This window comes from Otolemur garnettii, unplaced genomic scaffold, assembly GCF_000181295.1.
Source record: "Otolemur garnettii isolate 467f Iridium unplaced genomic scaffold, OtoGar3 scaffold00021, whole genome shotgun sequence".
Classification (NCBI taxonomy): domain Eukaryota; kingdom Metazoa; phylum Chordata; class Mammalia; order Primates; family Galagidae; genus Otolemur; species Otolemur garnettii.
Window position 1 is genome coordinate 3,868,901 of NW_003852416.1, and position 21,886 is coordinate 3,890,786.

Below are 21,886 nucleotides of genomic sequence, written 5' to 3' on the forward strand. Positions count from 1 at the left end.
TCCCTCGACACCCAGTTACTGATTGATGACAATGTAAAGGGTACACGGGGCAAGACCCCGTGTGACAATAAGCAGCTAAAATTCAGCTTCCTTGGGAAGTGCCATCCAACTTCAGCACATAAAAGAGTGGGCTTTCTTCTCACAAGGAAAGAGCTCAATGAATCACACATCTTTTCCTTTTTTCTTGAAAACCTGCAGCCTATATTTTGCAGGAAGATTCAACATAATTGGTATATACCCATCTTTTTTTAGGTGAATTAGGCCTTAACTGACAGATAACCCATTTTGTTCTAAAATTCAACAAACTCTCAGAAAATCTTATTCCACACAATCTTTTGAATATGTCATTTGCCATTTATATTTGATGGCCTTAAGAAAAAAAAGTTATAAAATGGTATTAATGCAAGTAGATAATAAAGCTGCATTCTATAAATCTATAGCAGCTTACAGTAATCATTAAAGCATGCAAAAGCCTTTCATCTATTCAAAAATATGCAGTGCACAGAATGTCTGCTAAGGTGCATGACAAGTCAGAGTTAAATATATATTAATAAATGAATTAGCTTCATAAATAATAGCCATAATGACATTTTAGGAGACAATAAGTCTGAGGATTGTCAGAAAACGGTTGATGTATGAGCTTCACGTCTCAGTGATTCTTCAAAATGAATAGGCTTTGCGAGATAGTTCAGACCCGCGACCAGCCTATTTCCTTGAATAATTTACTTGTTGTCAATTTGTACAGCCACATTACACATGCAAATTGTGCTGCCTGTGCAAACACCACTTGGAGATGATAAAAACAAATTTACGAAGGCTATAGAAGAAGGATTTATTTCACTTTCTCACCCAGGTCAAGCAATACATGTATCTGACGATTGTGTGTACCCAATTTTGTTGTAATTATATCAGCAAATTATTCCTTATAATCTTATTATTTTTAGCAGTCTCCTTGTGCTTGGGATAATTAGCTTTCTTCACTCAGTGTAAAAACAATTCAACTTGCCAGCCAGGTAGGGCATAGCTCCATTATCTGTTTTGGGTTTAAATTTATTCCCTATATTCTTGGACACTTTGTGTAAATTAAAAATTTCATAGTCCCTAATACTGTACACGCTGTTCATTCAGTGATGAATTAAGGCCCCCTAAACCTCTCCGTTTGCTATTAGATATCTCACCCACTTTATATGTTAATCTGTGCTAATGAATTCCACAACCCCTAGCCACAGTGAGATGACTAAAATTATTACCACTTACAGAGATATGCCTTTTTCATTTAAAGTTCAATTCAAATTGCTCGCATAAACAGTCTGCCACACAAAGATACCTCCTATAAAGGAGAGTTACTTACCTCTAAGTAGAGTTCTCTGAAGGTAGTATTATCTTTGGATGCACATTCCTAGGTCACGTGCCCTCAGGTCTGTGGCATGGGGGGAGAGAATTCATAGCTGATGGGCAGGTCTTTCTTTCCTTGGGGCCCTTCATTAGCTCTCTGGCCTGTATTCCTGAGGGTTCCTTGTGCCACACCCCTTCACACAGCCAATCCAGTTCTTAGCAAAACAAGCCCCGGGGGAAGCAGTAGGGCAGTGTAACCGCCAAATGAGAGTTGAAGGACTGGTTGCCATAAACTGATGTGCAAGACGCATAGTTTCTATGTTCATGAGGTTACCTATAAAATAACGCACCTATTAACTGAAGGAAAAAAAGCTACTTCTAAAAAACATAATTTCAAATCCATATGATACTTATTTACTTTTCATATAAGTAACATTTTTACTATGGAAATAATATCTACTTACTATAGAAGACTTAGAAAATATAGATTAAAAAGAATAAAAACCACACATGTTCCCCCCAATGGTCTACCACCCAGTGATAAGAGTATCTGGCATCTATTTTTACAGGCTGGTTTTCTACAAGGATACCTCTTAAAATGAAAACAGAATCATCAGTCTTATCCTGTCCCTCTTCAACCCACTCCAACCAGAGGTTCCAGGCCAGGGTGCCTGCCCCATTTGCCCCGTCTCCAACTTAACCCACATTCAGAATCTTGTTTGCTGTCTTCCTCTAAAGTCGCGCGGTCCCAGAATTTCAGGTGCTGACCAAAGCTTTGCTCCTTCCCCTCCTCTCTCAACAAAACATTCAAGCAAGTTCTCATCCTGCGTTAGTTCTAACGTCCTCTGTGATGGCCACCTTCCAAAATAGTCTTTCACAAATGCTACTGCTAGGCCGGAAGTATAAGGCCTGAAGGTGGGACCTGGCACCAGACTATGAGGGACCTGGCACCACCATGTACCCTCTCAGTGACACGGGTGGCATTTCACTTTCCCTGCTGCCTCTGCGTTTGTTCCTCACAAGCACCGTGGGAGTAACCAGAGCAGATGCTGTTTTTACTGTTTTACAGAGGGAAACATCTCACTCTGGGAGGCTAAGTAACTTGCTGAGGAGGAAAGAATTTGTACACAGGTTTTGTGGCTCCAGAACACAGGACTCACCATTATAATTCCCCTCTCTTAATTCTTTGGACCTTAGGGCACTTGGTGTGTTTTCACGACTTCTTCTTAAAGACAGATCATTTTCAAAGGTAAATCTTTGGAAACCTTTTTGGTTAGAGATTCAGAGCTTCATACATTATTTTATTTTGAGGTTTCTTAATTATTTATTACCTTGAGAAGGCTATTTACATAAAGCAAATATTTTGCTTCAGGAGAGTTTATAATAGTCTACCTTTTAAAGTATCCTCTGCTTAAAAGTTAAAACAACTTCTTGGAATGAGATTTTTCAGCTTGTAGTTAAGACATCCCCACAGATGAACTTAATTCAATACCGTACCTGGATGCAGCATGATCAGCACCCAGCCTGGGCCTTTCCTACTCTCTTTGCTCCTCTCTTTTCGCCACACTCACTCACTCACTCACAACACTATGTGCCCTAACTGCAGCTAGGATGGCAAATCACATGTGACATGGATGCCAGTAGCATCAATTTAGAGGAACAATTTATACATCATTTTATAATGTGAAACCATCACATGGACGATAGATTGAGCCTCTTGCAATTAACCTGCATTAATATTTGGCAGAGTCATATGGGCAGCTCTTAACATGTAATCACGCACAGAGTGCTTTATGTTCTTCAGTAATAAAACCCAAAGGTACTTTAATTCAACATCTTCTCTGGAACCCAGTGTGTTCACCTAATTATCTTAAATTGTCTTATCTCCATTTATGAATCACAAATGGGAGTCTGGTACCAGCAAGACTAAGCCCAGAAAACCGTGAAGCGGGTGAGATGGCTTTCTGCATCTCGACTATCTGCAGGGGTGTCTCCTTCCTTCCTCCTCCCAGTCGGCCCCCACCCCTTCTTCTTGGGCACCCTGTTGCTGGTTGGTCTTCCTCACCCTCCTCCAAATCACCTCTCCAGAACCCAGCCAGTCCTTCAGTCAGACTGCAGTGCAGTTGACTAATAAAGTGTACTGTGTTTTCACTCTCAGGATTATTTTTGCTTTGACAGGGACAAACTGGATAAACTATTTAGGGACCAGGGAAATGTTTCAATGACCATTAAATGATGTGACTTGGCTCAAAGTTCTCTATTGTTACAGATATTTCACTTGTAGAATTGTTAAATGCCATTAGGAGGATCCGGGTTCCTTTCCTGGTCCATGAGACAACTTACTTTGTTTTTTTAGTATTCCTGTATACAAAATGAGATAACAAGAAACTGCTGATATGATTGTTGAGGAATAAATTAGTGAATATGCATAAAAGCCCTTGGAGTAGTGCTGGTGTTTAAGAGCTACTCGGTTCACGTTTTGGACGCTCTTCTTCCCCTTCTTCATCATCCTTCCATTTCTTAGGGGGGAGGAGTCAATGTGTAGAGGAAAGCACAGGGGCCTGGAAGTTTCTGGGCTCAGACCTAGATGCTGCCATATAATAAAGGCAAAAGACTTACACACATTTAAATTCAACAACACAATTTAAAAAATATAAATTGTCTGGAGTCACGTAATTAAAAATGAATGTCAGCTTCTGTTTTCAGTTTTATGAACCATAGATACCATTGCATAAAACACACAAAAACACAATGGTCTTATTTGGAGAAACCATTCCAGCCAGGCACTAAGGAGATGCGAGTGAGTAGACTCTTGCTATAAAGAAAGGTTTAATACGGTATATGGAAAAATATGAGGTATATGTTCACAGGATTTTAACAAACAAAGTAAAAAAAAAAAGAAATAATAGTAATTCTGTTAAGCAAATTTATGGATAAAGGTCCTTGAGTTTCTATTTAATTGAAAAATTAGCAAACTTTGAAAATCAGTTTTTCTCTCAGTATTTTTAAGTCCCATTGCCAGTTTAAAATAGTTTACAATTATATGTATTAAAATAGAATGTAACATAATTACCTTTATATCAGAAAAAAATTAATCCTATATATCATATTAAAATAATAATACATAATCTACTTTATAATTTCAGAGAATTGTTTAAAGAAAAAAGTTTGTTCTGTTTCCATTAAACTCCCCAAACTTCACTTCTTTCCTTCTTCCATAGAAACAATTGCCAAATTCTTTCTTTCTTTCTTTCTTTTTTTTTGCAGTTTTTGGCCGGAGCTGGGTTTGAACCCTTCACCTCCGGCATATGGGGCCAGTGCCCTACTCCTTTGAGCCACAAGTGCCACCCCAAATTCTTTATATTTATTCCCTCTTTTTCATTTTTCCCCAGAGATTATGCATAATCATTTGGTTTGGGGTTTAGTCCTATTGCCAATACTTTCTACCTAGGTTAGCTAAGAGGCTTCCCTAACTTTAGTCTACATTACTCTATTAACCTGTCTTTTAAGAATCTCCACATCTACACAATTTCATCTCTACTCAACTTTTCTGGTTTTCTGAAGGTGAGGTTCAGGGAAATTTAGATCGTTGGCCATAGTCACACATATCTTTGTGACTTCACAGTCTAGGGCAGTGATTTTCAACAAGTGTGCCACAGCATGCTAGTGTGCCATGAGAGGATCTTAGGTGTGCTGCAAAAATTTTAAGGATTATTAAATGATTGTCAAAAGAAGTTCAAAGACCAGTAAACATATTCTTTTAGTCTTTTTTTGATCATCATAATTTAAGTATGCCATGGAAGTTTAATTATAGGCTCAAGTGTGCGGTGAGATTAAAAAAGGTTGAAAAACACTGGTCTAGGGTCTTACTAAACCATGCTTCTATTCCCTAAACATGGCCTATAATTTCCCAAGTTTTCCTAAAATGCATTTCTCTATCAGACACACCTGTTGAGCTATTTATACCTCCTAAAGCCAACATATATCCTGTCTTAACCAAGAAGCCCTGCTGGAATCCCAGTCTGATTTGATTGCTTCCTATTTACAGCAATCGTGACACTTTGTTCTAACATCAACACAGTCCTTAACATTTTCTGCTTTGTATTAGTGTTATTTATATCTCCCTGTCTCTCCAACTAGATTGTGGATTCCTGGATGGCAGACACCATCCATAAGTAAGGTCTTATCTGCCTCACCTACTCACCTTTCCCTTTCATCCAAAAGAATTCAGTGTTTCCCACAGTGCTTTGCATCCAATAGATATTAAATCTGTGTTAAATAAATGGAGTTAAAATTTCATTTTAAAGAGAAGAAAGTGGAGTTCTGTGTTTTTTTAGGAAATTTGAGTGTATTCTCTTAGTTCTAATGGAATATTTTTTTTAAAATAGCAAGTCTGATTTAGGTATTCTTCTATAGATTACTTTTCCCACTAAGGATACATTTGTATAGGTGAAGAAAATTTATACCAAGTTTATTCATTATTTATCACTTAAATATTTACCAAGTTCCCAGTGTCTAGTACTGTAGATAAATGATGCAAATGTCAAGGTGGTGCTGAACCCAAGAAATTTCGGTCCTTAAGGACAAGAAATAAAATCAGGTTCATACTGGAGAGGTCAGATACTTGGAAGCAAGGAAGGCAAGGAGTTAATTAACCATTGTTTTCCAGCTTAAAAATTTCTATATTCATATTCTTAATATTTTTAGAGATAGGTTCTCATAGGTCTCATGTGTAGCCCAGCCTGGAGTGTGGTGGCATGATCATAGCTTCTCCCACTGCAGCTTCCCAAGTAGATAGCACTATAGGTGTGAGCCACCTTGCCCAGGCAATTTTTTAAATTTTTGTAGAGACAGAGGCCTTGCTATGTTGCCAGGATTGGCTCGGTCTCCTGGCCTCAAGTGATCCTGCTGCCTTGGCCCCCCAAAATACTAGGATTAAGGTATAAGCCACTGTGTTCAGCCTGTTTTCCAGTTTTTATCCTGAGAGCAGGCTATAGCCAGAATTGTGTGGGAAGGTTAGAACTTGAATAGAAATCTGGTCTTACATGGGAAAGAGTTTAGATCAGTAACAGCTGCTAGAAAGTGAAGGGGAATATTGGAAAGAAGAGGGACACAAAGTGAGCCTAAATTCTATGTATAAACTATGGCCTAATCTTTGAATGACCTTTGACCTATGCAAAAGGGCAGACTTCAAGGAGCCTGGTTAAGGCTAAAATAACTGAACTTATATTTGAACTGCCACTTATTGCCAGGGAGATAGAGCATGCACTTTGGGCTTAGCCAACTTAACTGTCTGCTTTTTTTTTTTTTTTTTAAATAATGTTCTCTGGAAAAATATAATACACTCCAGAGTGTCAACATATCCTTCATAATTTCTAGGATAAAATTCAAAATTACTTGTTATATAAAAATATAGGAAAACATGACCCAGGGTCAAGAGAAAAAAAATCAAAGGAGACTAATTCTGAGATGACTCCAAAGTTGGAATCAAAAGATAGGAATTTTAAAATAATTATCCTTAAGGGCTTAAAGATAAATACAATAGTGAAAAGATAGGAAACCTCAGTTGAGATATATAGTCTATAAAAAGGAACTAAAAAGAAATTCTAGAACATAAAAAATATATAAAATAAAAATTCACTGAATGGCTTAACCACAGAATGAGTATGATAGAAAAATTAGAGGACTTGCAGATAGACCAATAGAAATGGTATACTCCAAAGAACAGAGGAAAAATATTTTTAGAAATGATCAGAGCCTCAGAATCCTGTAAATAAACAAAAAGTCTAAAATTGGAGTAAAGTAATGATAGAATGAATTAGAGAAAATATTTAATGAAATAATGGCCCAAATTTCCCCATATATAGCCAAAGACATAAATTTTATAGTTTGAGTTCAGTGAACTGCTAGCAAAATGTATAAAACATACAAAGCACATCTAAAAACATTATAGTCAAGCCATTAAGAACCAAAGATAAAGAGACAATCTTGTAAGCAGCCAGAGAAAAATGACACATTTTCTCCCTCCTGGGGAGCAATGCTTTGAAAGACATCTAACATCACATCAGAAACAATAAGGGCCAGATGACAGTAGAATAACAGCTTTAAAATAACACAAGAAAAAAAATCATCAACCTAGAATTCTTTATCTAGAAAAATATCCTTCAGGAATGAAGATGACTTCTACCTAGGATGTAGAAAGCTGCAAAGACCGTTCATTGATCCTACCCTAAAAATAAAAAAGTGCTGTATAAATAACAAACTTATAACTTTTCCTGGACACACAGGACTCTTAAGTTCACAGAGCAAACCAGCATCTGGAAAGCCAAGGAATAACAATCTCCTTCAGGAAGCGGTGAGATAGGAGTATTGACTAATCTAAAAAAGGCAAAGAAGCAAAGATGAAATGGAACAAATAGAAAAAATCTAGAAAGGTAGTACATTTAAACCTAACTATGCCAATAAGTACATTAAATATAATTGCTCCACCTACAACAATTAAAAGAGATAGGATAAAAATGGAAGCTCCAAGTATGAATTACCTATAAAGATACACTTCAAATGTAAATGCATAGATATGTTAAGAAGAAAATAATAAAAAAGATATATCACACAAAAACTAAGTTTTACAAAAAGCTACAGTGTCTATATTGATATCAAACAAAATAGACTTTAGAACAAGGACTATTACCGTGGATAAAGATAGCTATTACATTATCACAAAGAAGTCATAAAGCCCCTGAATAGATAACACCCCTAAAAACATAGCTACAAATACCAGAAGCAAAACATGTAACTGAAAGGAAACAGACATGTCCATAATACTGGTCGGAAAATTCAACATTCCTCTCTTAGTAATCAGTTGAACAAGTTGACAGAAAATCAGTAAGGAGATAAAAACCCAAGCAATGATAGCAACTAACTTAATCTAAATGATGTTTAGAGACAATAAAATGTGTGGTCAAAATTTTAAAATTATTTCTATATAATAGCAATGAACTATCAGGAATTGAAAGCAAATATAGTTCCAATACAGTCTGCAGTAACCATTTACAGTATGGCATAAAAACTATTAAATACTTATGTTTAAATCTAAAAAAATGTGCACAATTTACCTGTTGGAAACACAAAACATTTATAAGAGAAATTTAGAAAGACCTAAATAAATCAAGAAGTAAACTGCTCATGGATTAGAAGACTTACTAATATTTTGATATCAATTTTCTCCAAATTGATCTATAGAGTAATGCATTCCTAATCAAAATCTCAGCAGTATTTTTTTGTAGAAATCCAGAAACTAATTCTAAAATTTGTATGAATAAAAGAAACTGTAAGAGTCAAAAAGATTTTGAAACAAAGAATGTGGTTCGGAAGGCTCACATAACTCGATCTCAAAAGTCCTTGTGGCTTGGCACCCATAGCACAGTGGTTATAGTGCCAGCCACATACACTGAAGGTGGCGGGTTTGAGCCCAGCCCAGGCCAGCTAAACAAGAGCTAAACAACTGCAAAAAAGGAAAGAAAAGAAAGAAAAGAAAGAAAAGAAAGAAAGAAAGAAAGAGGTCCTTATAAAGCTACTGTAATTAAAAAAGAGTGTAGTATTGGAAAAAGGATACACACAGAGACCAATGGAACAGAATTGAGGGCCCAAAACATAGAACTACATATATATTGTCAGTTTGACTTTTAACAAAGGTGCAAAAAAGCAATTCAATGGATGAGGAATTTCAACAAGTCATGCTGGAACGACTGGATATCTGGGTGCCAAAAAATAAACCTTGATTAAACTTTGTATTATCTACATAATCAATGCAAAATGGTTCATAAACCTAAAGTTTAAAACTATAAAAGTGTCTAGAATAAAACAGAGAAAATAATGTTTGTAACCTTGAATAAAGCAAGGCTTTCTCAGATGTAGCACAAACCATAAAAAAATCAGCAAATTTAATTGCAACAATTTGAAAACTTTTGCTCTTTGAAATATTCCAAAGACAGGCCAAAGCTTTCCTAAGTCATTAGAGAAATTAAAATGGATGACACAATGAGATACCACTATATACTCATTTGAATAGCTAATTTTTTTTTTAATGCCCATAACAAAGAATGTGGAGAACAGGAATTCTCATTCATTGCTGATGGGAATACACAATGGTACATACAGCTCCTTTGAAAAACAGCTTGGCAGTTTCTTGCATAGTTAAACATAAACTTACCATACGACCCAGCAATCCCTGGGTATTTACCTAAGAGAAATCAAAAGATTCCCTCCCCTCAAAACCCTGTATGTGGGTGCTTTTAACATCTTTATTCATAACTCGTAGTTCCCAAAGTTATGAAACTGAAAGTAATCCAAATATTCTTCAAGTGGTAAATAAACTACATTGGAGGTACACCATGGGATATATTATCAATATCAATAAAACGGAACAAACTGCTGGTATGTGCAACAACATGAATTATCCCCTCATGCTTGAAACTATGGGAAGTAAGCTGAACTCAAAGACTACATACTATCTGATTTCCTTTGTATGACTCCCTTCTGGAAATGGCAAAACTATGAGGACAGAGAACATTTCAGTGGTTTACAGGGGTCACAGGTGGGAGAAGTAGCTGACTACAAAGAAGCGTGCAGGAACTCGAGTGTATTGATAAGCAATAACCTGTGTATTGACTGTGGTTGTGTTGACAGGACTATATGTCAAATATTCTAGTGTACACTTATACAAAGGGTGAATTTACATCGTATGTAAATTATACCTCTATAATAATGTCAATTAAACAAAAAAGAATGAGGGCAAAGAAAAAGAGAGTTAAGAAACTTTGTCACCAGCAAACGTATACTATAAGATATTCTAAAGAAAATTCTTTAGAATGAAGGTAAATGAAACAGATGTAAACTCAGATTTACAGGGTGGGATGAACAGCACTGGAAATAGAAAATACATATGTAAAGAAAATACATTTTCTTTATTTTTTAAAAATACATATATAAGAAAAGCCCACCCATTAAAGCATGAGATTTACAATGTGTGTGAGATATAGTGCATATGACAACATCAAGAATGGGTCAAGAGCATCAAATGAACCTGCAGAGTTCCAAGGTTTCTATATACTAAGTGAACTGTTAATATTAACTTCAAATAGCCTATGAGAAGTTGAGGATGGATACTGTAATCCCTAAAGCAGGGGTCCTCAAACTTTTTAAACAGGGGGCCAATTCACTGTACCTCAGATGGTTGGAGGGCCAGACTGCGGGGCTTGAGACCAGTCAGCTGCTAAGCAGGACAGGCAGCGGTGGCAAAAACACCCGGCAGGCCAGATAAATGTCCTAGGCAGGCTGCCTGTAGCCCACGGGCCATGGTTTGAAGACCCCTGCCCTAGGGTAACCATTAAAAGTAACACAAGAAAGCATACATAACAAGCCTAAGGTATAAATCAGAAGGGCATTCTAGAAAAGATCTGGAAGTGAACTTGGGAAGAAGACCTTGCCTTAGGAGTGAGGAAAGGCTGGGAGCTCAGAGGGCAAGAAGTCAAGGAGGTCTGCGTGACTCAGTATCGGATGTGGTTGGGTAGGCTGAAAATGTCTGTAATTCAAGACCACAGAACGTAGTGTGCTCTTATTAACTGAAATTAAATGGGTGTAAACGTACTCAAAGTTTAAAGATACAAAGCAATTTGAATAAATTCCAAAGATGGAACATAGGAAGGGGAAGATTATGGGAGGCAGATCGTTCAAGATGTCATCAATTTGCAAATACATGGTTTCAAGTGTTTATTTCTAAATAATGACATCAGAATATTTATTTCATTACAGGCAATGTTCTGAGTGGTCATTAGATTCCCAGGCCATAGAAGATAATGCCACATCGCAATACGACCCAAACAAAGTAACAACACTGAATAAGAAATGATTGGTTCTTACTTTGAATGGCAGAAACATTGGAAAAGATTTGGAAGGGTTCTTCTGGCCAAGTTCAGAGATGCTTTAAGTAGGTTTTACACTTTAAACCTACAGCTTTCTTTTCTTCACAGGCATATTGTCACCTGGTGCTTGCAAGTTATGATTAGTGTGGTGGGTAGCAGTGTTTTGTGGGTTACAGAAAAAGAGGATGGAGAGCAAGACACTGAAGTTACTGGACTAAAACTGGAAAAGAGGTTTCTAGATATGTACCTATACCTGCTGTACTTATATTTGTATGGAAAGGATTAGCTGATGTGGAATTTTCATATCTCGAACTTTAATAATCAAAGGAGAGGCAGACCTACACCTACAGAAGAGGTGTAGGTCTTCTCTACACCAAGAGGAAAATGTGTTTGATCAAACCCTAAGAGGACCACCAGGAAGTCACCTACATGATGACCGCTCACCTGGAACAGCTTTGTTGTTGTTTAAACTGAAGATGTGGTGATGAAGGTGGAAAGAAAGTAAGAGGTGATGTGTAACTGGTTGTTTGTAAGGAGTGTTTGAAAGTCAGATTTAAAGATGTCTTATGAGAGTTTTAGTAAAAGAAGTATCCACAAGGGCTGGGTTGAATTTGTAAAGCTGCACACAAAATGTAGGGAGCAATAATAAGAGTAAAGCCATGAAAGCAAGAATGGAAGGGAACGAATGAGTGGAGGGAGAAAATATTAGACCTGATGCTCAGAATTGCCTCTTACCCTCCCATTGCTTTGGCCAGATGCTAATCATTTTTTCCATAATAGCCTTCTCTCTAGGTGCCTTTCATGTTGATTCAACTACCTCCAAATCCATCTCTCATATTCCTAAGACTATAGCATTAGTCTCCCTAGAACACCTGCTTCAGTGTGTCACTGTCCTGACTGGGATCCTGTCCTTCTCTTTTCTGACTGTATCAAGTTAGAACTTGTCAGTTTGCCTTAGGGGAGGTTCCATAATCTAGCCCAAGGTGGTTTCTTATGTCTTCCCTAAATCATAGCATTCTAGTAACTCTGTTTTTGTTCGGATGATGTTCCTAAGTCGCCTTCACCATATTCCTCTTCATCCCATGCACTGACATTGCACTTCTGCTGTTCTTCCTTCCATCCATCCATCCATCCATCCATCTGTCTATCCTCCCTCTCCACAAGCATCTACTAAACACCTACTACCTGACAAGCACTGTCATGGAAGAGCTCACAACCCATTAGAGGAGATGACCCGTGACAACTAATAATATTTCAATCTGATACAACCCCAGCTGTGCTAGGTACCAACTATTATGAAGACGCAGAGAAGAAAGGTGTGAACAGCATGAGTCAGGGAAGGTTTAACTCAGGATCTAGGATCTATTTGATCTGAGAAAGGTATTTCAGGCAAAAGAAATAGTATATGCTAAATTCCATCTTTTCTGTTCTTAGGTCTTCCATAGTTTGTATTTACATCATGAAACTCACAATTTTGGTATTTACAGTATAAAATACATCATTTATAACCATATTACGTATCTCAGATTATGAACTTCTTGACAGGCCGGTTTATGTATGGTACTTCTTGTGAATTTCAACACTTAGCACCGTGCTGAGTGTTAGGAACTAGTAGGGACCACAAAGATACTGACACATTGATCTGATAGTCTACTAGCATTTATGGGCCTTTTAGTTTTTACTAAAAGGGAAGGAACCAAATATTTACTATATGCGTATATGTTCCTTCATTTAGAAAGATTATTCAGACAGTGAGATGCTTTGAGAAATGAAAGTATTTGAAAAAGGAAGATTAAGACCAACTTCCAGGCAGCAAACCAAAAATGACTGAAGGGGATGCCTTTGATGGGGGATCTGGTCACTCACTAGGTCGTGCTCCTGAAGCCTCTCTTTTCATGAGCTCTCAGTGGATATACCATTTTACTGGGCAGTAATGATGTCTATACTTTATTGATAACATTGTGCTGAGATTCATCAGGAACCTCCTCTTAAAAAAGGCAGGCAGGGTCAGTGGGGAAGAGTATGTGACAGTGGGGAGAATGAGGCTGGTGAAACTTCTTCATCCTGGGTCTGCATGTTACTACCTGTGTAGCACTGGGCAAATTTCTTAAACTCTCCAGGTCTTAAATTTCCTTATCTATAAAGAGGAGATAATAACAGCTACCTCATAAGATTACATAAGATATTAGACACAACATTCCTAGTACACAGAAATGCTCAATAAGCCTCCCTCTCCTGTAGTATATAGTCTGTTAAACCTTAAGAATTTAATAGTTTCAGATATGACCAATAAAAAAAGTGTTTTCTTTGGCAACATCCTACATAATAGAAATTGTGTTTCCTCAAAAGTCAGCTCTGGTTGATGTTACAGTGTTAGTTGTTCGACATATTCTTGGAAGACTAACATTGTTTATAGATGTTTCAGTTTTCAAACTTAAAAAATAAATCCAGCTAGGGAAATTGTCATTCCTTAATCATGAAGGATATCAACACAATCCTGAAATTCAGATTTCTGTTTTGAATTCTTTTGCTTAAGCCACTAGACCACTTTTTTTCTTTAATGTCAAAAAAGAGACATTTTTTTACAGGAGGAAATTAATTATTTTCTTTCTCGGTTTCAGCAAGAAGTACATTTATTATATGTTAACAAAGTTTTATTCACTTTTACCAACTGAGAAACATTTAAGGCATTTCATTATTTATGGAGAAATTCTTCATCAATCAGAAATTTAGCTGCCACCATAAAGAACTTCACAATTAGTCTCTTATATCATGGGTGTGACTGATAATCTCTACACTAAAAAATTATTAAATATAAGGAAAAACTATTCATAAACTGTAATATTTCTTGGCAAAGAAAAACTGCTTTGTGTTTTTAAAGATATGGTTGAGAATTTAAATGAAACTTACACGCTTGAAATTAGTGCCAGATGCAACCCAACTCAAGCACAATTCACTAGCTGCTTCAGGTATTTCGCTGTGATTTAGTAAAAGGTATTCAACAATTCTGTGTTTCATAGAAGGCTCACTAATACAAGTATTTCATTCACAAAATGCATGGCTTGGCAGGTTTCCAGGACAGGAATTTGCTGAAGGGAAGGTAAATTTATTGATTAAAATAAATCAAAGGACTGACATTTTCCTAGAAAACGGGCCAAACAATAATATTCAGAAACTGAAAGTCTTCCAATCAGAACCAGAAGAAAGTCTGAGCTGTTATTTATGTTTATTATAGGAATCCAATAACATCAGGGTAAACAATCAGGTATTTTAGAACTCTCAAATTAACATTGAGAAACCAAATTTTAAAATACTACATATTTTTGTATTAGGGCCCTTTGATAATCTTGTATATGAGATCTTGTGTTTGTTAGCCTTTGGAATAGTTATATTTTATATATTGATATGCACTGCATAATAAGCATTCTTTGATGGAATACATACAGAAATAATCCAGATATTTCTGGAAAATGCCAACATCACTGCCTTCTTATCCCAAGCCTCAGTTCTTCCCCTTCTCCTCTTTCTTTTCCCATCATCGATTGTTATGGACCGAATGTTGGTGTTTCCCCAAAATTCACGTTGAAGGCTGCCTTAAACCATAGTGTTGCTGTATTGGGAAATGGGGCTTCTAAGGTAATTGAGGTTAAATAAATTCACAAGGGTAGAACCAGGATCAATAGGATTGGTGTCCTTTTAGGAAGCCAGAAGAGACACCTGAGAGCGCCCACAACCTGTGCACACAGAGGTCAAGGGAGCACAGAGGGAAAGGATGCTGCCTCTGAGGCAAGAGAGAGATCAAAATGAAACTGAATTTGGACTTTTCAGCATCTGCAGGCTTGAGTAATAAATTTCTGTTGTCCAAGCTAGTCAGTGTGCAGTATTTTGCTACAGCAGCCTGGGCCAACTAATCAGCAATTAAGAGGCCTAACGCAAACAGTTACAACAGCATTTTCACATACCATTGCTTAATTTTTTAAAGCATTGGATTCAAGGAAAACCCAGAAAAGCTAAATAGATTTGAGTTTCATACAGATTCTTAAATTATTCAGCCTTGCTTCTATTCCAGAATCAGGTAATGTGAACATAAGAAGGGACCTCAGCAACCCAAGTTTATTGATTCAGGTATAACTATGATTCTGGGGGTTACAGAAAACCACTCTATGAACTTGATACATTTTCTGGAAGATGTTGGAGGTAGGGTGGGGTAGTGGATAGTTAAGTAAAAGGCTTAAACATCTGTTTATGTTAAACAGAGATATATTATTCGGTGTAATGCAAAATTTTTTGAAACATTTTTTTATGTTTCAAAGAAATGCATCACTGATACCAACAAATAGCTAAAACTGAAAATTACTATCAGCCAGGTAATGTGTTAAATGGTTTAAGTATATGGTAGTCCCCTCTGTCTCCTGGGAATACATTCCAAGACCCTCAAGAGATGTTTGAAACCTCGAATAGCACCAAATCCTATATGGTTTTTTTTTTCCCCCCCAATCTGGTAACTGTGATGGCTGCTAAATGATTAACGGGCTAGTAGCATATATAGCGTGGTATATTGGATAAAGGAATAATTCGCACCCCTCAAGATTTCATCATGCTGCCCAAGTGCACAACTGCAAACCTATGGCTTGTTTATTTTTGGAATTTTCTATTTAATACTTTTTGGTCAACCTATGGTTGAACACAGGTAACTGAAAACAGTTACGCGAAATCTGCAGGGCGGGGGTACTGTATTATCTTATACAACCATCAAAACTTATTGACAAGTCCTCTTCGTTTTATCACAGAACACTATTTGGGAAAATGCAAGCATTTCTAAAACGGCCCTCCTCTCATCCTTAGCACATTACCCTATGTTCTTTTCTTCAGAGTGCTTTGCTCTTTGTTTTTTAACTCCTGCTCCCCAACCTTCTCAGGGTGTAACACAGCGCCCTCCACGGAAAAGGAGTTCGGTCAAGTTTTGGCCGAGGCCACACGGCTGGTCACTGAAGCATTCTGGGCTCCGTCCCCGCGAGAGCAGGTGCTGGACCCTGCTAACCAGAGGCTGCCACGGAGCCTGCTGTAACGTGGGCGCTCAAACACGTTGGGGATGGCGAAGAAGGAAGAAAGAAGAGAAGGAAAGATGAAAGGAAGGAAGGAAGGAAGGGGAAAGGGAGGGAGGGAGAGAGAGAAAGAAAGGGTGAGGCAGGAAGGATAAATGAATGAAAACATTCGCGGAAGGACCCAGAGAGCCTTGGCGACCGTCCGCCTCCCGGTGGCACCAACTCAGTTCGATGTCTACGTCAGCACTTCCTCACGCAGATGCACTGGTGTACGGCACGGGATGGAGAAAGAACAAAGCCTTAAAACGTAGGGGAGAAAGGCAAAAGCTGTATAACTGGGGGGTGGGGGGGGGCGAGAAGAAAGAAACTAACTGCTTCCTTGAAGTGAAGAGAAAAGCAAAGCCGAGCGAGGCCGGTTGCCATGACGACTATAAGGCCACAATCGTCCCCGCCTATTGGCTGAGACGCCGGAACCAATGAGAAAGCACGATGTTGGCGGGGTCATAAGATGGCTGCCGGGCCGACGCTTCCTGCCCGGTGAGTACGGCTTATTGCGGGCTGGTTATCGGCCGGCTCGGGCTCTGGTGTGGCGGGTCCGTGAGGTCCCGGTGCGGGCAGCTGAGGGAAGTGGCGTGGGCGGCCTCGCAGCTCCTCCTATGAGCCGCCGGGAGCAGGTAAGAAAAGCCTCCGGCCCAGGCCCACCGGAGGATGGCGGGGCTGCCCTCGCTTTCTTCGAAAGGGGCGTCACGGTGCCTTCTCTGGCCTGTTAGTAGGAGAGGGTTTCTCCATCCCACCCCAGCCAAAGAAAGAGGGATTTGAGGAGGATTTGAATGGGGAAAACGGGGATCATGTTTACAATTGACGTGTTCTAGAAACAGCTCCAGTTCCTGGGAATGTCAGCAGGCTAGACAGCCTACGCCGGGATCCGCGGCGCCCGGTTCTGTGTCCGGGCGGGAAGTCTCCCGGTTTGGAGATTCGAGTGTGGCACTCGAGGAAAAGGTGTACTTTTCTAGAGCCACCCTCTTGCAATCTTGAACCTTGTGAGTAGTCTCATAGCAGAATTGACTTAAAGGAGCCTTGAAATGTTACTGGTTAATTGCAAATCTCACCGTGCTGGTCTGGGGAAGTGTTTTCCAGGCCTCCACTGAACAAACACTTTCTTTAATTAAAACATATACATGCAAAATCCTGCTAAATAGTTTATCTGGATAAGCAGTTAAATTCGAACTCAGGCCTGTGATTCCCCTGTACTTTCCGTACCCTTTTGAGAAAGGGCAACACATTTGTTTCATAAAAGTGAATGGGACATTTTCGTTAATGTCTCCATGTTTTAAAATATTTTAATTAACCAGTTCCAAATCACAGGCTGATTATTGTGTAATTATTTAACAAGATCTTCAAATTGGTAAGGGGTGATTTATGCCTTGTCAAGTAAGATTAGTTTTAGATCAGACAAGGTTCAGATTTCTTGGATAATTCCTAATTGAATAGGAAATATGGGGGAGGATTAGACAGCTACATTCGATGAAAATAGAATTTAAATTCTGAAATATTAAAGATAGAAAACGTTTTGGCCATTAAACTCCTTAGACACATCTTTCAAGTTTTAGTTATAAGCTGCTGCATGGTCTACCAGACAATATGACACTATTACTCAAACCTCTGGACGTGATTTTTGATGTTTGCAATTTAGTATAGCATCTTACATAGCTTAAATGCAGAAAAAAGTTCTTCTTAACCATATTTTAACAAATCTGTAGTTAGAGGCTATAATTATTCTTCAGATCCACTCACAAATCTTGTCTTCAAGAATGTTACCACTTAGAACTTTGGCCTCTAAAAGTTCATAATTTAAAGCCATATGTACCTACTGTGAAAAAGTGGATTACAATGCATTAGGCAGGTAGCCTTACCTGTAAAAGGGGTATACAGAATAATTCCTAGTGGAAGGATTGTTATGAGGATTAATGGTAGATCAAAGCTTGCTACTGTGTTTGTTTGCCATGTGTAGCAGTGACCTGCTTTGTTTCCCCTTTCTGGTTCTGTTTCTTCTGTTTTCTGCTGTAACTAGACTTTCCTTCCTCTTCTCTGTGTCTTTCAGATGCAGTCTTTCAGAAAACTAGTAATGACTAGGCTGTGTAGAGGAGAGAAATCTTTATCTATTGGGGTATTGAGGTTTAATCAGAATTGCATCTCACTAGGAGAGAATGGAATGTTACAGGAAAGAGTGAGTGATACGGGTCTGGGCATTTGGGGTACTTTCAATATTAATATCATAAAGAGATATTTTAGAGCTGCAAGACAGCTCAGAGATCATCTTATCAAACCTTCATTTTGTAGCTTAAGAATGGAGACCCAGACAAATACAGTGGCATGCCCCTAATCACATTGCTCAGGGCTAGAAACTGTCTTCTGACTTTCAAGACTGTGTTTTGCTCCCACAACCAATGGTTTCCAATCTTTGCAAAACCTAGAACCATTTTTATTATAATTTGGTATCTCTTTAGTTGCTGTATTTTGAAAGATTGTTTCTACCTATACTCATTGTTTTTCTTATAAAATTCAGGTCCATAGCTACCTGAGTCCCTGATGAACATGTGGTGAAGAATAATGCTTCATTGAATTTGTATCTCCTCACTTAATGATGGATGGATACTGTGTTACTAGGAGGAATAGTAAAATACGTTAGGCTTTTTGAATATGGAAATTGGCTTAAAGTTCCCCATTACCATCTTCATAAAATTTGTCAAAACCTTAGATTAGGAACTGATGAACTGTACCCTGTTCTTAATGCATTATTATCTGACTAAATGTACTAAATAATGACTTTGGTTGATTTTCAAGGGCAAAAGAAAACATAGCTATTCAGATTAGGCCTGTACATACAGATTTTCAGTTCATAGTAAATTGTGTCAGGCCAGGACTAGAGCTGCCTTCTGTGTTGTACACCAGAATGTTATTTGAGAGTAATTGTGGGATGGAATAAATCTTGAGCCTGCAGGTAGAAGGAACATAAAATGAAGACGGTGATGTTCAAAACCTTAGTGAGAAAAAAAAAAGATTCTGAATTATTTACATTTTCCATGGGGCTTAAATAATGAAATAAAGAAGTTATTTGTGTTACAGATTAGAAAAATGAAATCTCATGATTTAATACCTTGGCTGTCATAAGGATCTGGCTATAATCTACACCAAAAAATTAAGTTTCTATTTCTCTGGGATCCCACATCTCTTAAGTTTCTTTTTCTCTGGGATTACTTCACATTTTCACAGATAAAGAATGATTTGGAATTATGTGTTTTAAAAGAAAGAAATACACTCTGAAAGGCATGAGTAAAAGATACTTCGAAGAAATAAAAGAATTGTTCTTCAGAGCAGCTAAAATGAGAATAATAGGAGGCCTAACATGGTCCCACTTGGAAATTGTCTGAATGACATATATATGCTATGAATAGAAGGACGGTGTTTTCAAACCTTAGCCCAAGGCAAAAGTCACTAAGCAGTCTCCACATATTGGCTGACTTGTGATTGAGCCGCCTTTTAGACGGGCAACTCCCTTGATAGGCTCCACAATGAGTGGCAGCGATTATCTGTCTTGTGTCTCCTGAGTCTTTCTTGTATTTGTTTTATTTGTATTGTTTTGTTTTTTTGACAGTCACTGGGAAATGGCTCCTGACTTTAAATATTTTTAAAAACTGAGTTCAGGAATATATTTTGTTTGAATTTTGCCTTATTTTATGGATTTGGAGTTGGATTCCACTTTTTAAAAGCTATTTAATTTTTCATTTTTATATGGGTACACTTAAGAAATTATCATACCAGGCAAATGCCACATTGAGGACAGTTCTTAATTCCACATCAGCAGGAGCTAAAAATAGATAATCCTGAGGAAATCCACATAGCCATCAGAAATGCACAACTGCTTAAAAGTTTATTTAAAAATAAAATAATAAATAAATAGACATCCCTTCTCCAGGGCAGCAGAGACTGCTCCCTAGAGAAAAGCACTTTAGGTGCTCAGAACATAGACTCACATGCAGAGATGCGTGGTCCAGCAGGATACATGTGCCTCTGCCCGGCGGAGAGGCAGGTGCCTTTTCATGAGTAGTTACATCTGAGGTCCAAGGTGAGTGATACTTGGCTGCTGATGGGCAGAAACTTGCCAGGATTTTTGATCATTTTATGTATTTCTGTCCTCCAGGGTCTGGAAGAGTATCTGGCACATAGTAGGCATGTAAAAGATGTTGTGGGCAGGAAAAGAAGACCCCAGTTAGCATCACTATTTATATTAAAAGAACTCTGAATGTGAAATGTTACTGTCCTGAAGTCCTTAAATGGATAATGAGTTGGAAGGTATATGCCAGTCTCAAGTCAGGTTGGAGCCTATTATTGTACCCCTCCTTTGCTACTTAGAACAGTAGAAATTTTTTTATTAATAGTATAACATCTGTTTTCTCAAATTGGCATATTTTACATGATGTCTTTTGTGCTGTCAAAGAATCTTAAGAGTACCTTCATCCCCACTTTTAAACCACAGTGAGGTTTAGGGATGAGTCTAGGTTTGGGGGGACCTGGGAATTATAGAATTTTGGGTCTCTTCTTTTAAAAATGCAAATTATTGCTGTGGAAGGACCTGTGCAAATGAGGAGCCTTGACGTTTAAGCTCCATCATCTTCTGGTAATTTGCCTCTATTTTTAGTGCTCCCTTCAGAAAACCAAATACTAAAATTTTTAATAGACACTTCATGGCAGACAGTGGATATCAGGGAAGTAAAAGATTTGCTTCAGTTCCTAAGTGAGCGCACCACAAATATTAGAAACTTCAAAGCTATCCTATGAACCCTGCCTCTGATAATAGAAATGATAAAAATGCAATACCTGGCCACTGAAATAATAATAGCAAAAAGAACTTAACATGTATTGAGCCCCTAGGCCCTCCTAAATACTGTGTTGAGGGGCTTATCTCATTTAATCCTCAGAATAACCCTATAAGCAGTATAATTAACCATGCATTGCAGATAAAGAAACTGAGGGTCAGAGATGTTAAATGATTTCCTCATATGAGGTGGCAGAGTCAGGATTCCAGTTGGAGTGGTTGGATGCCAGAATCCTTCCTCATAAAGAGCCAAGAGAATATTTGGTGAGACTATTTTAGAGAGCCAGCACCTGATGAGGTTGGAGCAAAAGCAAAATGTAAGATCTGGTTCTTTAGACTTAGAATGAGGTCCTTCCGAGGTAACAGAAATCTGTTACTCAGCGTAGTACAGAGTCCCCTGATGCCTGTGTCTCACAGTGTGGTAATGGTTTTCTTACTAGCCTAATCACAATATGGGAAGGAAACTTGGTAAAACAGATTTCTGTTCTGCTTTATTCCTTCAGATTGGTAGTAAATTGTGAATGGCACAGTCGAACTCTAAAGACATTATTTTGAAGGGACTGGTTTTGGCTTAGTATGTATTCCAAAATAGACTGTGCAATGGAGACCAATGAAAATGTACTTTTCAATGTCTGATTTTTAAAACCACTTTTATTAAACTTAACAGCAGTTGATGGTTCTCTCTACCAGTGGGCTGAATGGCCAAT

General features: G+C 38.0%; 1 protein-coding gene across 2 annotated transcripts in view; it reads left to right on the forward strand.

Annotated features, from left to right (window-relative positions):
* The first annotated feature begins 16,788 nt into the window (after positions 1-16,788).
* The window catches only part of FAM204A (family with sequence similarity 204 member A), a 30,942-nt gene continuing 25,844 nt past the window's right edge, over positions 16,789-21,886 (forward strand). Inside the window, exon 1 of one of the 2 annotated variants that reach the window (XM_003787124.2) lies at positions 16,789-16,840. The gene's annotated coding sequence lies outside the window, so the exon portion shown is untranslated. The other variant, XM_012803559.2, reaches the window with a different exon arrangement.